Raw genomic sequence first — 17,423 nt, 5'->3', positions numbered from 1 at the left:
ATAGCCAACAAACCCTTTTTAAAACTCGGACAAGGAGCCGCCCTCGACCCCGAATTATCAGAGAACTTCTGTGAAGTTTGAGATGTCCTATCAACTTCCGTGAAAGTGATTAAAAAAAAAAAGAAAAAGTATTTTGTAAAACACCCGTGGTGCTGTGTCTTTATTCTTGAAGTTGCCAATTAATCGACTAACCCGCCTTAACACATTTCCTTCCCCCCCCCCCCCCCCACCTCCTCCCCCCCCCCCCCCCATCTCCTCCCCCCCCCCCCCCCGCTCTCTCCTGATGCGACCATCGATTCACTCGAAGACACGTGGAGAGGTAAACCAACACCATCGAGGGCAGCACGGTAGCACAGTGGTTAGCACAATTGCTTCCCAGCTCCAGGGTCCCGGGTTCGATTCCCGGCTCGGGTCGCTGTCTCTGTGCGGAGTCTGCACGTCCTCCCCCCCCCCGTGTGTGCGTGGGTTTCCTCCGGGCGCTCCGGTTTCCTCCCACAGTCCAAAGATGTGCCGGTTAGGTGGATTGGCCGTGCTAAATTGCCCCTTAGTGTCCAAAATTGCCCTTAGTGTTGGGTATTGGGGATAGGGTGGAGGTGTGGGCTTGAGTGGGGTGCTCTTTCCAAGAGCTGGTGCAGACTCGATGGGCCGAATGGCCTCCATCTGCACTGTAAATTCTATACTTAATCAGCTTAGAACTGAGCCTGCCTGTGACAGGTACAACACTGAAGGTGGGCCCGCAGGTCAGCAGCTCTTATACTTCCTGTAAAGGGGGTGGAGCCAATTGTAGGAGCCCGTACATGCCCCAACATATCCCCTGTGGGTGAAGCCACACAATGGCCCATAGGTAGAACCCACAGGGTTAATAACATAACAGCGCACTGGTGAATTGTCAATAATTATACATTCACCACATCCCCAACATTCCCCAGGTCACCAAGTTTCTCTTCAATTCCCCTGCCTCGTTCTGCCCAGGCTCGGCCTTTGCGAAGGCTTCTGGGAAAGGTCCACTGCTCGTGTTTGTGGCTGGCGTACTCCGGGTGGAGGGGGGCTAAGGCCGTCCGTCCCCCTCGGTAGGGAGAGATGGAGAGATTTTGCATTTCTATAGTGCCCTTTTGAGGCCCTGTGGGGGAGCGGGGTGGGGGGAGGTGCGGAGAGATGCGATCTCCGCCACACACTGCCCCTCCAACCGTACTCCGATGGTGGCCGTGGAGTACTACACCAGCCTGAGGGAGAGACTGGAGGGTTAAATGTGTCCCCTGAAAGATTTACGACAGTGCGGCGCTCCCTCAGCACTGACCCCTCCCGCGGTGCGGCGCTCCCCCAGTACTGACTCTCTGACAGTGCGGCACTCCCTCAGTACTGACCCTCTGACAGTGCGGCACTCCCTCAGCACTGACCCTCTGACCGTGCGGCACTCCCCCAGTACTGACCCTCTGACAGTGCGGCACTCCCTCAGTACTGACCCTCTGACAGTGCGGCACTCCCTCAGCACTGACCCTCCCGCAGTGCGGCACTCCCCCAGTACTGACCCTCTGACAGTGCGGCGCTCCCTCAGCACTGACCCTCTGACAGTGCGGCACTCCCTCAGTACTGACCCTCTGACAGTGCGGCACTCCCTCAGCACTGACCCTCTGACAGTGCGGTGCTCCCCCAGTACTGACCCTCTGACAGTGCGGCGCTCCCTCAGTACCGACCCTCCCGCAGTGCGGCGCTCCCCCAGTACTGACCCTCTGACAGTGCGGCGCTCCCTCAGTACTGACCCTCTGACAGTGCGGTGCTCCCTCAGTACTGACCCTCTGACAGTGCAGCACTCCCTCAGTACTGACCCTCTGGCAGTGCGGCGCTCCCTCAGTACTGACCCTCTGACAGTGCAGTGCTCCCTAAGTACTGACCCTCTGACAGTGCGGCACTCCCTCAGTACTGACCCTCTGACAGTGCGGCGCTCCCTCAGTACTGACCCTCCCACAGTGCGGCGCTCCCTCAGTACTGACCCTCCCAAAGTGCGGCACTCCCTCAGTACTGACCCTCCTACAGTGCGCCGCTCCCTCAGAACTGACCCTCAGACAGTGCGGAGCTCCCTCAGTACTGACCCTCTGACAGTGCGGCACTCCCTCAGTACTGGCCCTCTGACAGTGCAGTGCTCCCTCAGTACTGACCCTCCCACAGTGTGGCACTCCCTCAGTACTGACCCTCCCACAGTGCGGCGCTCCCTCAGTACTGACCCTCCTACAGTGCGCCGCTCCCTCAGTACTGACCCTCCCGCAGTGCAGCACTCCCTCAGTACTGACCCTCCCACAGTGCGGCGCTCCCTCAACACTGACCCTCTGACAGTGCGGCACTCCCTCAGTACTGACCCTCCCACAGTGCGGCACTCCCTCAGCACTGACCCTCTGACAGTGCAGCGCTCCCTCAGTATTGACCCTCCCACAGTGCGGCGCTCCCTCAGTACTGACCCTCTGTCAGTGCGGCAGTCGCTCAGTACTGACCCTCCCACAGTGCGGCGCTCCCTCAGTACTGACCCTCCCACAGTGCGGCACTCCCTCAGTACCGGCCCTCCCACAGTGCGGAGTTCCCTCAGTACTGACCCTCTGACAGTGCGGCGCTCCCTCAGTACTGACCCTCTGACAGTGCGGCACTCCCTCAGTACTGACCCTCTGACAGTGCGGCACTCCCTCAGCACTGACCCTCTGACAGTGCGGCACTCCCTCAGTACTGACCCTCCCACAGTGCGGCACTCCCTCAGTACTGACCCTCCCACAGTGCGGAGTTCCCTCAGGACTGACCCTCTGACAGTGCGGCGCTCCCTCAGTACTGACCCTCTGACAGTGCGGCGCACCCTCAGCACTGACCCTCTGACAGTACGGCGCTCCCTCACTGCTGACCCTCCCACAGTGAGGCGCTCCCTCAGGACTGACCGTCTGACAGTGCGGCGCTCCCTCAGTACTGACCATCCCACAGTGCGGAGTTCCCTCAGTACTGACCCTCTGACAGTGCGGCTCTCCCTCAGTACTGACCCTCTGACAGTGCGGCGCTCCCTCAGTACTGACCCTCCCACAGTGCGGCACTCCCTCAGTACTGACCCTCTGACAGTGCGGCACTCCCTCAGTACTGACCCTCTGACAGTGCAGCACTCCCTCAGTACTGACCCTCCGACAGTGCGGCACTCCCTCAGTACTGACCCTCTGACAGTGCGGCGCTCCCTCAGTACTGACCCTCTGACAGTGCGGCGCTCCCTCAGTACTGACTCTCTGACAGTGCGGCACTCCCTCAGTACTGACCCTCTGACAGTGCGGCACTCCCTCAGCAATGACCCTCTGACAGTGCGGCACTCCCTCAGTACTGACCCTCCCACAGTGCGGCACTCCCTCAGTACTGACCCTCCCACAGTGCGGAGTTCCCTCAGGACTGACCCTCTGACAGTGCGGCGCTCCCTCAGTACTGACCCTCTGACAGTGCGGCGCTCCCTCAGCACTGACCCTCTGACAGTACGGCGCTCCCTCAGGCTGACCCTCGGACAATGCGGCACTCCCTCAGTACTGACCCTCCCACAGTGCGGAGCTCCCTCAGGCTGACCCTCGGACAATGCGGCGCTCCCTCAGTACTGACCCTCGGACAATGCGGCGCTCCCTCAGTACTGACCCTCCCACAGTGCGGCGCTCCCTCAGTACTGACCCTCTGACAGTGCGGCACTCCCTCAGTACTGACCCTCTGACAGTGCGGCGCTCCCTCAGTACTGACCCTCTGACAGTGCGGCGCTCCCTCAGTACTGACCCTCCCACAGTGCGGCGCTCCCTCAGTACTGACCCTCCCACAGTGCGGCACTCCCTCAGTACTGACCCTGTGACAGTGCGGCACTCCCTCAGTACTGACCCTCTGACAGTGCGGCACTCCCTCAGTACTGACCCTCCCACAGTGCGCCGCTCCCTCAGTACTGACCCTGTGACAGTGCGGCACTCCCTCAGTACTGACCCTCTGACAGTGCGGCACTCCCTCAGTACTGACCCTCCCACAGTGCGCCGCTCCCTCAGTACTGACCCTCTGACAGTGCGGCACTCCCTCAGTACTGACCCTCCCACAGTGCGGCACTCCCTCAGTACTGACCCTCCACAGTGCGGCGCTCCCTCAGTACTGACCCTCCCACAGTGCGGCGCTCCCTCAGTACTGACCCTCCGACAGTGCAGAGCTCCCTCAGTACTGACCCTCCCACAGTGCGGTGCTCCCTCAGTACTGACCCTCCCACAGTGCGGCGCTCCCTCAGTCCTGACCCTCCCACAGTGCGGAGCTCCCTCAGGCTGACCCTCTGACAGTGCGGCACTCCCTCAGTACTGACCCTCCGACAGTGCGCCACTCCCTCAGTACTGACCCTCCGACAGTGCGCCACTCCCTCAGTACTGACCCTCCACAGTGCGGCGCTCCCTCAGTACTGACCCTCCGACAGTGCGGCACTCCCTCAGTACTGACCCTCCCACAGTGCGGCGCTCCCTCACTACTGACCCTCCCACAGTGCGCCGCTCCCTCAGTACAGACCCTCTGACAGTGCGGCACTCCCTCAGTACTGACCCTCCCACAGTGCGGCGCTCCCTCAGTACTGACCCTCTGACAGTGCGTCACTCCCTCAGTACTGACCCTCCGACAGTGCGGCACTCCCTCAGCACTGACCCTCCCACAGTGCGGAGCTCCCTCAGTACTGACCCTCCCACAGTGCAGCACTCCCTCAGTACTGACCCTCCGACAGTGCTGCACTCCCTCAGTACTGACCCTCCACAGTGCGGCGCTCCCTCAGTACTGACCCTCCGACAGTGCGGCACTCCCTCAGTACTGACCCTCCCACAGTGCGGCACTCCCTCAGTACTGACCCTCCCACAGTGCGGCGCTCCCACAGTGCGGCCCTCCCACAGTGCGGAGCTCCCTCAGTCCTGACCCTCTGAAAGTGCGGAGCTCCCTCAGGCTGACCCTCTGACAGTGCGGCACTCCCTCAGTACTGACCCTCCCACAGTGAGGCACTCCCTCAGTACTGACCCTCCCACAGTGCGGCACTCCCTCAGTACTGACCCTCCACAGTGCGGCGCTCCCTCAGTACTGACCCTCCGACCGTGCGGCACTCCCTCAGTACTGACCCTCCCACAGTGCGGCACTCCCTCAGTACTGACCCTCCCACAGTGCGGCGCTCCCTCAGTACTGACCCTCCCACAGTGCGGCGCTCCCTCAGTACTGACCCTCTGACAGTGCGGCGCTCCCACAGTGCGGCCCTCCCACAGTGCGGAGCTCCCTCAGTCCTGACCCTCTGACAGTGCGGAGCTCCCTCAGGCTGACCCTCTGACAGTGCGGCACTCCCTCAGTACTGACCCTCCCACAGTGAGGCGCTCCCTCAGTACTGACCCTCCGACAGTGCGGCACTCCCTCAGTACTGACCCTCCCACAGTGAGGCGCTCCCTCAGTACTGACCCTCCGACAGTGCGGCACTCCCTCAGTACTGACCCTCCCACAGTGAGGCGCTCCCTCAGTACTGACCCTCCGACAGTGCGGCACTCCCTCAGTACTGACCCTCCCACAATGCGGCACTCCCTCAGTACTGACCCTCTGACAGTGCGGCGCTCCCTCAGTACTGACCCTCCCACAGTGCGGCACTCCCTCAGTACTGACCCTCTGACAGTGCGGCGCTCCCTCAGTACTGACCCTCCCACAGTGCGGAGCTCCCTCAGGCTGACCCTCGGACAGTGCGGCACTCCCTCAGTACTGACCCTCCCACAGTGCGGCACTCCCTTAGTACTGACCCTCCCAGAGTGCCGCACTCCCTCAGTACTGACCCTCTGACAGTGCGGCGCTCCCTCAGTACTGACCCTCCCACAGTGCGGCACTCCCTCAGTCCTGACCCTCCCACAGTGCGGCGCTCCCTCAGTACTGACCCTCCCACAGTGCGGCACTCCCTCAGTCCTGACCCTCCGACAGTGCGGCGCTCCCTCAGTACTGACCCTCCCACAGTGCGGCGCTCCCTCAGTACTGACCCTCTGACAGTGCGGCGCTCCCTCAGTACTGACCCTCTGACAGTGCGGCACTCCCTCAGTATTGACCCTCTGACAGTGCGGAGCTCCCTCAGTACTGACCCTCGGACAGCGCGGCGCTCCCTCAGTACTGACCCTCCCACAGTGCGGCACTCCCTCAGTACAGGCCCTCTGACAGTGCGGCACTCCCTCAGTACTGACCCTCTGGCAGTGCGGCACTCCCTCAGTACAGACCCTCTGACAGTGCGGCACTCCCTCAGTACTGACCCTCTGGCAGTGCGGCGCTCCCTCAGTACTGACCCTCTGGCAGTGCGGCGCTCCCTCAGTACTGCCCTTCCTCTGATGCTGGGACGTTGATTGACCCAAGGACCATTTCCCCAGCGGCCGTGATGCGCAGCGGGAGAATCCAACAATGCGTCCAGTACGGAGGACGTCCTGTTCCACACGTAGAGGGACCGGGGAATATGGGAATGTTCTGCTCGGGAGCTGAGACGGGATACGTACGGACGGGGAGCTCATCGGGAAGTTCAATATTTTTAACTCTGCGAATACCCTGCCCACCCCCCCCCCCCCCGCCCCCCCGCCCCCACCTCCGAGACCCCCTCACGAGGGGAAAGCTCATCGCTGGGTATCGACTGCCAGGACCCCTGCCCGTCCCGCTCCCCCGCCTCGTTCCTCCAAATTACGTTGAGTCGGACTCCGTTCCGGGGAGCAGCCTCGGTGTCAGGTGGTCAACGCCGCTGCCTCACAGCTCCAGGGTCCCAGGTTCGATTCCCCGCTGGGTCACTGTCTGTGCGGAGTCTGCACGTTCTCCCCCGTGCCTGCGTGGGTTTCCTCCGGGTGCCCCGGTTTCCTCCCACAGCCCAAAGACGTGCGGGTTAGGTGGGATTACGGGGACAGGGTGGGGAGCTCTTGCGATGGGTCAGTGCAGTCTCTATGAGATAAATGGCCTCCTCCTGCACTGTGGGGCTTCCGTGAAAGGAGCGGTGGGGAGACGAGAGAGGGGCGGCGAGGTTATGGGGGCGGTTAGCAGAGTTCAGCCCCCCCACCCCGATAGCAGGAGCGCCAATGGTGGAACGATGGGTTCAGATGTGATTGAAGCATGAGTAATGACCGAGGCCTCCAGCCTGTCTTGACCGTGGAGAGGGTGCGAACGCACATGGGGAAGCGTGCGGAGAACCAACATGGTCGTCGATGTCACTCCCTGGGCTCCGGGACACGGACAACGGCTGCACCCATGGACGATGCACTGAGAGATCGATTATCAGCGTGGGAGTATGGGATCGACGTGTTGAAGGCAACAGAACTGAATGTGAAACCAACATAATCCACACATCGCCACTCCCTGTGTATCCCCACACTCACTGTGTAACACTCACACTCCCTGTGTATCCCCCACACTCCCTGTGTATCCCTCACACTCCCTGTGTATCCCCACACTCACTGTGTATCCCCACACTCCCTGTGTATCCCCCACACTCACTGTGTATCCCCCACACTCACTGTGTAACCCCCACACTCCCTGTGTATCCCCCACACTCCCTGTGTATCCCCCACACTCCCTGTGTATCCCCCACACTCACTGTGTATCCCCCACACTCACTGTGTATCCCCCACACTCACTGTGTATCCCCCACACTCACTGTGTATCCCTCACACTCACTGTGTATCCCCCACACTCACTGTGTATCCCTCACACTCACTGTGTATCCCCCACACTCACTGTGCATCCCCCACACTCCCTGTGTATCCCCCACACTCACTGTGTATCCCCCACACTCACTGTGTATCCCCCACACTCCCTGTGTATCCCCCACACTCCCTGTGTATCCCTCACACTCACTGTGTATCCCCCACACTCACTGTGTATCCCCCACACTCACTGTGCATCCCCCACACTCCCTGTGTAACACTCACACTCCCTGTGTATCCCCCACACTCACTGTGTATCCCTCACACTCACTGTGTATCCCCCACACTCACTGTGTATCCCTCACACTCACTGTGTATCCCCCACACTCACTGTGCATCCCCCACACTCCCTGTGTATCCCCCACACTCCCTGTGTATCCCCCACACTCACTGTGTATCCCTCACACTCACTGTGTATCCCCCACACTCACTGTGTATCCCCCACACTCACTGTGTATCCCCCACACTCACTGTGTATCCCCCACACTCACTGTGCATCCCCCACACTCCCTGTGTATCCCCCACACTCCCTGTGTATCCCCCACACTCACTGTGTATACCCCACACTCACTGTGTATCCCCCACACTCACTGTGTATCCCCCACACTCACTGTGTATCCCCCACACTCACTGTGTATCCCTCACACTCACTGTGTATCCCCCACACTCACTGTGTATCCCTCACACTCACTGTGTATCCCCCACACTCACTGTGCATCCCCCACACTCCCTGTGTATCCCCCACACTCACTGTGTATCCCCCACACTCACTGTGTATCCCCCACACTCACTGTGCATCCCCCACACTCCCTGTGTATCCCCCACATTCACTGTGTATCCCCCACACTCACTGTGTATCCCTCACACTCACTGTGTATCCCCCACACTCACTGTGCATCCCCCACACTCCCTGTGTATCCCCCACACTCCCTGTGTATCCCCCACACTCACTGTGTATCCCTCACACTCACTGTGTATCCCCCACACTCACTGTGTATCCCCCACACTCACTGTGTATCCCCCACACTCACTGTGTATCCCCCACACTCACTGTGTATCCCCCACACTCACTGTGTATCCCCCACACTCACTGTGTATCCCCCACACTCACTGTGTATCCCCCACACTCACTGTGCATCCCCCACACTCCCTGTGTATCCCCCACACTCCCTGTGTATCCCCCACACTCACTGTGTATCCCCCACACTCACTGTGTATCCCTCACACTCACTGTGTATCCCCCACACTCACTGTGTATCCCCCACACTCACTGTGTATCCCTCACACTCACTGTATATCCCTCACACTCATTGTGTATCCCCCACACTCACTGTGTATCCCTCACACTCACTGAGTATCCCCCACACTCACTGTGTATCCCTCACACTCACTGTGTATCCCTCACACTCACTGTGTATCCCCCACGATCAAAGTGTATCCCTCACACTCACTGTGTATCCCCCACACTCACTGTGTATCCCTCACACTCCCTGTGTATCCCCCACACTCACTGTGAATCCCCCACACTCACTGTGTATCCCCCACACTCAGTGTATCCCACACACTCACTGTGTATCCCCCACACTCACTGTGTATCTCTCACACTCACTGTGTATCCCCCACACTCACTGTGTATCCCACACACTCACTGTGTATCCCTCACACTCCCTGTGTATCCCCCACACTCACTGTGAATCCCCCACACTCACTGTGTATCCCCCACACTCACTGTGTATCCCCCACACTCACTGTGTATCCCTGACACACACTGTGTATCCCCCACACTCACTGTGTATCCCTCACACTCACTGTGTATCCCTCACACTCACTGTGTATCCCTCACACTCACTGTGTATCCCCCACACTCACTGTGTATCCCTCACACTCACTGTGTATCCCCCACACTGACTGTGTATCCCTCACACTCACTGTGTATCCCCCACACTCACTGTGTATCCCTCACACTCACTGTGTATCCCTCACACTCACTGAGTATCCCCCACACTCACTGTGTATCCCCCACACTCACTGTGTATCCCTCACACTCACAGTGTATCCCCCACACTCACTGTGTATCCCTGACACTCACTGTGTATCCCCCACACTCAGTGTATCCCCCACACTCAGTGTATCCCCCACACTCACTGTGTATCCCACACACTCACTGTGTATCCCTCACACTCACTGTGTATCCCACACACTCACTGCGTATCCCCCACACTAACTGTGTATCCCCCACACTCACTGTGTATCCCTCACACTCACTGTGTATCCCCCACACTCACTGTGTATCCCCCACACTCACTGTGTATCCCTCACACTCACTGAGTATCCATCACACTCACTGTGTATCCCCCACACTCACTGTTTATCCCCCACACTCACTGTGTATCCCCCACACTCACTGTGTATCCCCCACACTCACTGTGTATCCCCCACACTCACTGTGTATCCCTCACACTCACTGTGTATCCCCCACACTCACTGTGTATCCCCCACACTCACTGTGTATCCCCCACACTCACTGTGTATCCCCCACACTCACTGTGTATCCCCCACACTCACTGTGTATCCCCCACACAGACTGTGTATCCCTGACACTCCCTGTGTATCCCACACACTCCCTGTGTATCCCCCACACTCACTGTGTATCCCTGACACTCCCTGTGTATCCCCCACACTCCCTGTGTATCCCCCACACTCACTGTGTATCCCTGACACTCCCTGTGTATCCCCCACACTCACTGTGTATCCCCCACACTCACTGTGTATCCCCCACACTCACTGTGTATCCCCCACACTCACTGTGTATCCCCCACACTCACTGTGTATCCCCCACACTCCCTGTGTATCCCTGACACTCCCTGTGTATCCCCCACACTCACTGTGTATTCCCCACACTCACTGTGTATCCCTGACACTCCCTGTGTATCCCCCACACTCAGTGTATCCCCCACACTCACTGTGTATCCCCCACACTCACTGTGTAACCCTCACACTCACTGTGTAACCCTCACACTCACTGTGTATCCCTCACACTCACTGTGTATCCCCCACACTCCCTGTGTATCCCCACACTTATTGTGTACCCCCCACACGCACTGTGTATCCCTCGCACTCACTGTGTATCCCCCGCACTCACTGTGTATCCCCCACACTCCCTGTGTATCCCCCACACTCACTGTGTATCCCCAACACTCACTGTGTATCCCCAACACTCACTGTTTATCCCCCACACTCCCTGTGTATCCCTCACACTCACTGTGTATCCCTCACACTCACTGTGTATCCCCCACACTCACTGTTTATCCCTCACACTCACTGTGTATCCCCCACACTCACTGTGTATCCCTTCACTCACTGTGTATCTCCCACACTCCCTGTGTGTCCCCCACACTCACTGTGTGTCCCTCACACTCACTGTGTATCCCTCACACTCACTGTGTATCCCCCGCACTCACTGTGTATCCCTCACACTCACTGTGTATCTCTCACACTCACTGTGTATCCCCCACACTCACTGTGTATCCCTCACACTCACAGTGTATCCCCCACACTCACTGTGTATCCCCCACACTCACTGTGTACCTCCCACACTCCCTGTGTGTCCCCCACACTCCCTGTGTGTCCCCCACACTCCCTGCGTATCCCCCACACTCACTGTGTATCCCTCACACTCACTGTGTATCCCTCACACTCACTGTGTATCCCCCACACTCACTGTGTATCCCCCACACTCACTGTGTATCCCACACACTCACTGTGCATCCCCCACACTCCCTGTGTATCCCCCACACTCCCTGTGTATCCCTCACACTCACTGTGTATCCCTCACACTCACTGTGTATCCCTCACACTCACTGTGTATCCCTCACACTCACTGTGTATCCCACACACTCACTGTGAATCCCTCACACGCACTGCGTATCCCCCACACTCACTGTGTATCCCCCACACTCACTGTATCCTCCACACTCCCTGTGTATCCCTCACACTCACTGTGTATCCCTCACAATCACTGTGTATCCCTCACAATCACTGTGTATCCCTCACACTCACAGTGTATCCCACACACTCACTGGGAATTCGTCACACTCACTGTGTATCCCCCACACTCACTGTGTATCCCTCACACTCACTGTGTAACCCTCACACTCACTGTGTATCACTCACACTCACTGTGTATCCCCCACACTCACTGTGTATCCCCAACACTCACTGTGTATCCCCAACACTCACTGTGTATCCCCCACACTCACTGTGTATCACTCACACTCACAGTGTATCCCCCACACTCACTGTGTATCCCCAACACTCACTGTGTATCCCTTACACTCACTGTGTATCCCCCACACTCACTGTGTATCCCCCACACTCACTGTGTATCCCCCGCACTCACTGTGTATCCCCCACACTCACTGTGTATCCCCCACACTCACTGTGTATCCCCCACACTCACTGTGTATCCCCCACACTCACTGTGTATCCCCCACTTTCACTGTGTATCCCCACACTCACTGTGTAACCCCCACACTCACTGTGTATCCCTCACACTCACTGTGTATCCCTCACACTCACTGTGTATCCCTGACACACACTGTGTATCCCTCACACTCACTGTGTATCCCTCACACTCACTGTGTATCCCCCACGATCAAAGTGTATCCCTCACACTCACTGTGTATCCCCCACACTCACTGTGTATCCCTCACACTCCCTGTGTATCCCCCACACTCACTGTGAATCCCCCACACACACTGTGTATCCCCCACACTCACTGTGTATCCCCAACACTCACTGTGTATCCCCAACACTCACTGTTTATCCCCCACACTCCCTGTGTATCCCTCACACTCACTGTGTATCCCTCACACTCACTGTGTATCCCCCACACTCACTGTGTATCCCTCACACTCACTGTGTATCCCCCACACTCACTGTGTATCCCTTCACTCACTGTGTATCTCCCACACTCCCTGTGTGTCCCCCACACTCACTGTGTGTCCCTCACACTCACTGTGTATCCCTCACACTCACTGTGTATCCCCCGCACTCACTGTGTATCCCTCACACTCACTGTGTATCTCTCACACTCACTGTGTATCCCCCACACTCACTGTGTATCCCTCACACTCACAGTGTATCCCCCACACTCACTGTGTATCCCCCACACTCACTGTGTATCCCCCACACTCACTGTGTACCTCCCACACTCCCTGTGTGTCCCCCACACTCCCTGTGTGTCCCCCACACTCCCTGCGTATCCCCCACACTCACTGTGTATCCCTCACACTCACTGTGTATCCCTCACACTCACTGTGTATCCCCCACACTCACTGTGTATCCCTCACACTCACTGAGTATCCCCCACACTCACTGTGTATCCCACACACTCACTGTGCATCCCCCACACTCCCTGTGTATCCCCCACACTCCCTGTGTATCCCTCACACTCACTGTGTATCCCTCACACTCACTGTGTATCCCTCACACTCACTGTGTATCCCTCACACTCACTGTGTATCCCACACACTCACTGTGAATCCCTCACACGCACTGCGTATCCCCCACACTCACTGTGTATCCCCCACACTCACTGTATCCTCCACACTCCCTGTGTATCCCTCACACTCACTGTGTATCCCTCACAATCACTGTGTATCCCTCACACTCACAGTGTATCCCACACACTCACTGGGAATTCGTCACACTCACTGTGTATCCCCCACACTCACTGTGTATCCCTCACACTCACTGTGTAACCCTCACACTCACTGTGTATCACTCACACTCACTGTGTATCCCCCACACTCACTGTGTATCCCCAACACTCACTGTGTATCCCCAACACTCACTGTGTATCCCCCACACTCACTGTGTATCACTCACACTCACTGTGTATCCCCCACACTCACTGTGTATCCCCAACACTCACTGTGTATCCCTTACACTCACTGTCTATCCCCCACACTCACTGTGTATCCCCCGCACTCACTGTGTATCCCCCGCACTCACTGTGTATCCCCCACACTCACTGTGTATCCCCCACACTCACTGTGTATCCCCCACACTCACTGTGTATCCCCCACTTTCACTGTGTATCCCCACACTCACTGTGTATCCCCCACACTCACTGTGTATCCCCCACACTCACTGTGTATCCCCCACACTCCCTGTGTATCCCCCACACTCCCTGTGTATCCCCCACACTCACTGTGTATCCCTCACACTCACTGTGTATCCCCCACACTCACTGTGCATCCCCCACACTCCCTGTGTATCCCCCACACTAACTGTGTATCCCTCACACTCACTGTGTATCCCCCACACTCATTGTGTATCCCCCACACTCACTGTTTATCCCTCACACTCACTGAGTATCCCCCACACTCACTGTGTATCCCTCACACTCACTGTGTATCCCTCACACTCACTGTGTATCCCTCACACTCACTGTGTATCCCTGACACACACTGTGTATCCCTCACACTCACTGTGTATCCCTCACACTCACTGTGTATCCCCCACGATCAAAGTGTATCCCTCACACTCACTGTGTATCCCCCACACTCACTGTGTATCCCTCACACTCCCTGTGTATCCCCCACACTCACTGTGAATCCCCCCCACACACTGTGTATCCCTCACACTCACTGTGTATCCCTCACACTCACTGTGTATCCCCCACACTGACTGTGTATCCCCCACACTCACTGTGTATCCCCCACACAGACTGTGTATCCCTGACACTCCCTGTGTATCCCACACACTCCCTGTGTATCCCCCACACTCACTGTGTATCCCTGACACTCCCTGTGTATCCCCCACACTCCCTGTGTATCCCCCACACTCACTGTGTATCCCTGACACTCCCTGTGTATCCCCCACACTCACTGTGTATCCCCCACACTCACTGTGTATCCCCCACACTCACTGTGTATCCCCCACACTCACTGTGTATCCCCCACACTCACTGTGTATCCCCCACACTCCCTGTGTATCCCTGACACTCCCTGTGTATCCCCCACACTCACTGTGTATTCCCCACACTCACTGTGTATCCCTGACACTCCCTGTGTATCCCCCACACTCAGTGTATCCCCCACACTCACTGTGTATCCCCCACACTCACTGTGTAACCCTCACACTCACTGTGTAACCCTCACACTCACTGTGTATCCCTCACACTCACTGTGTATCCCCCACACTCCCTGTGTATCCCTCACACTCACTGTGTATCCCTCACACTCACTGTGTATCCCCCACACTCACTGTGTATCCCCCACACTCACTGTGTATCCCCCACACTCACTGTGTATCCCTCACACTCACTGTGTATCCCCAACACTCACTGTGTATCCCCCACACTCCCTGTGTATCCCCCACACTCACTGTGTATCCCCAACACTCACTGTGTACCCCCCACACTCACTGTGTATCCCTCGCACTCACTGTGTATCCCCCGCACTCACTGTGTATCCCCCACACTCCCTGTGTATCCCCCACACTCACTGTGTATCCCCAACACTCACTGTGTATCCCCAACACTCACTGTTTATCCCCCACACTCCCTGTGTATCCCTCACACTCACTGTGTATCCCTCACACTCACTGTGTATCCCCCACACTCACTGTTTATCCCTCACACTCACTGTGTATCCCCCACACTCACTGTGTATCCCTTCACTCACTGTGTATCTCCCACACTCCCTGTGTGTCCCCCACACTCACTGTGTGTCCCTCACACTCACTGTGTATCCCTCACACTCACTGTGTATCCCCCGCACTCACTGTGTATCCCTCACACTCACTGTGTATCTCTCACACTCACTGTGTATCCCCCACACTCACTGTGTATCCCTCACACTCACAGTGTATCCCCCACACTCACTGTGTATCCCCCACACTCACTGTGTATCCCCCACACTCACTGTGTACCTCCCACACTCCCTGTGTGTCCCCCACACTCCCTGTGTGTCCCCCACACTCCCTGCGTATCCCCCACACTCACTGTGTATCCCTCACACTCACTGTGTATCCCTCACACTCACTGTGTATCCCCCACACTCACTGTGTATCCCTCACACTCACTGAGTATCCCCCACACTCACTGTGTATCCCACACACTCACTGTGCATCCCCCACACTCCCTGTGTATCCCCCACACTCCCTGTGTATCCCTCACACTCACTGTGTATCCCTCACACTCACTGTGTATCCCTCACACTCACTGTGTATCCCTCACACTCACTGTGTATCCCACACACTCACTGTGAATCCCTCACACGCACTGCGTATCCCCCACACTCACTGTGTATCCCCCACACTCACTGTATCCTCCACACTCCCTGTGTATCCCTCACACTCACTGTGTATCCCTCACAATCACTGTGTATCCCTCACACTCACAGTGTATCCCACACACTCACTGGGAATTCGTCACACTCACTGTGTATCCCCCACACTCACTGTGTATCCCTCACACTCACTGTGTAACCGTCACACTCACTGTGTATCACTCACACTCACTGTGTATCCCCCACACTCACTGTGTATCCCCAACACTCACTGTGTATCCCCAACACTCACTGTGTATCCCCCACACTCACTGTGTATCACTCACACTCACTGTGTATCCCCCACACTCACTGTGTATCCCCAACACTCACTGTGTATCCCTTACACTCACTGTGTATCCCCCACACTCACTGTGTATCCCCCACACTCACTGTGTATCCCCCGCACTCACTGTGTATCCCCCACACTCACTGTGTATCCCCCACACTCACTGTGTATCCCCCACACTCACTGTGTATCCCCCACACTCACTGTGTATCCCCCACTTTCACTGTGTATCCCCACACTCACTGTGTATCCCCCACACTCACTGTGTATCCCCCACACTCCCTGTGTATCCCCCACACTCCGTGTGTATCCCCCACACTCCCTGTGTATCCCCCACACTCACTGTGTATCCCTCACACTCACTGTGTATCCCCCACACTCACTGTGCATCCCCCACCCTCCCTGTGTATCCCCCACACTAACTGTGTATCCCTCACACTCACTGTGTATCCCCCACACTCATTGTGTATCCCCCACACTCACTGTTTATCCCTCACACTCACTGAGTATCCCCCACACTCACTGTGTATCCCTCACACTCACTGTGTATCCCTCACACTCACTGTGTATCCCTCACACTCACTGTGTATCCCTGACACACACTGTGTATCCCTCACACTCACTGTGTATCCCTCACACTCACTGTGTATCCCCCACGATCAAAGTGTATCCCTCACACTCACTGTGTATCCCCCACACTCACTGTGTATCCCTCACACTCCCTGTGTATCCCCCACACTCACTGTGAATCCCCCACACACACTGTGTATCCCCCACACTCACTGTGTATCCCCAACACTCACTGTGTATCCCCAACACTCACTGTTTATCCCCCACACTCCCTGTGTATCCCTCACACTCACTGTGTATCCCTCACACTCACTGTGTATCCCCCACACTCACTGTGTATCCCTCACACTCACTGTGTATCCCCCACACTCACTGTGTATCCCTTCACTCACTGTGTATCTCCCACACTCCCTGTGTGTCCCCCACACTCACTGTGTGTCCCTCACACTCACTGTGTATCCCTCACACTCACTGTGTATCCCCCGCACTCACTGTGTATCCCTCACACTCACTGTGTATCTCTCACACTCACTG

At 57.1% G+C, this 17,423-nt stretch overlaps 1 protein-coding gene across 1 annotated transcript in view; it reads left to right on the top strand.

The window, feature by feature from the left end:
* LOC140402871 (NT-3 growth factor receptor-like) overlaps positions 1-17,423 on the top strand; it is a 247,128-nt gene that overhangs the window by 83,761 nt on the left and 145,944 nt on the right. The window lies entirely within an intron of this gene.

This window comes from Scyliorhinus torazame, chromosome 26 (assembly GCF_047496885.1).
Source record: "Scyliorhinus torazame isolate Kashiwa2021f chromosome 26, sScyTor2.1, whole genome shotgun sequence".
Taxonomy (NCBI): domain Eukaryota; kingdom Metazoa; phylum Chordata; class Chondrichthyes; order Carcharhiniformes; family Scyliorhinidae; genus Scyliorhinus; species Scyliorhinus torazame.
The sequence above is the reverse complement of the archived record's forward strand: the minus strand, read 5'-3'. Positions and strand labels throughout refer to the sequence as shown.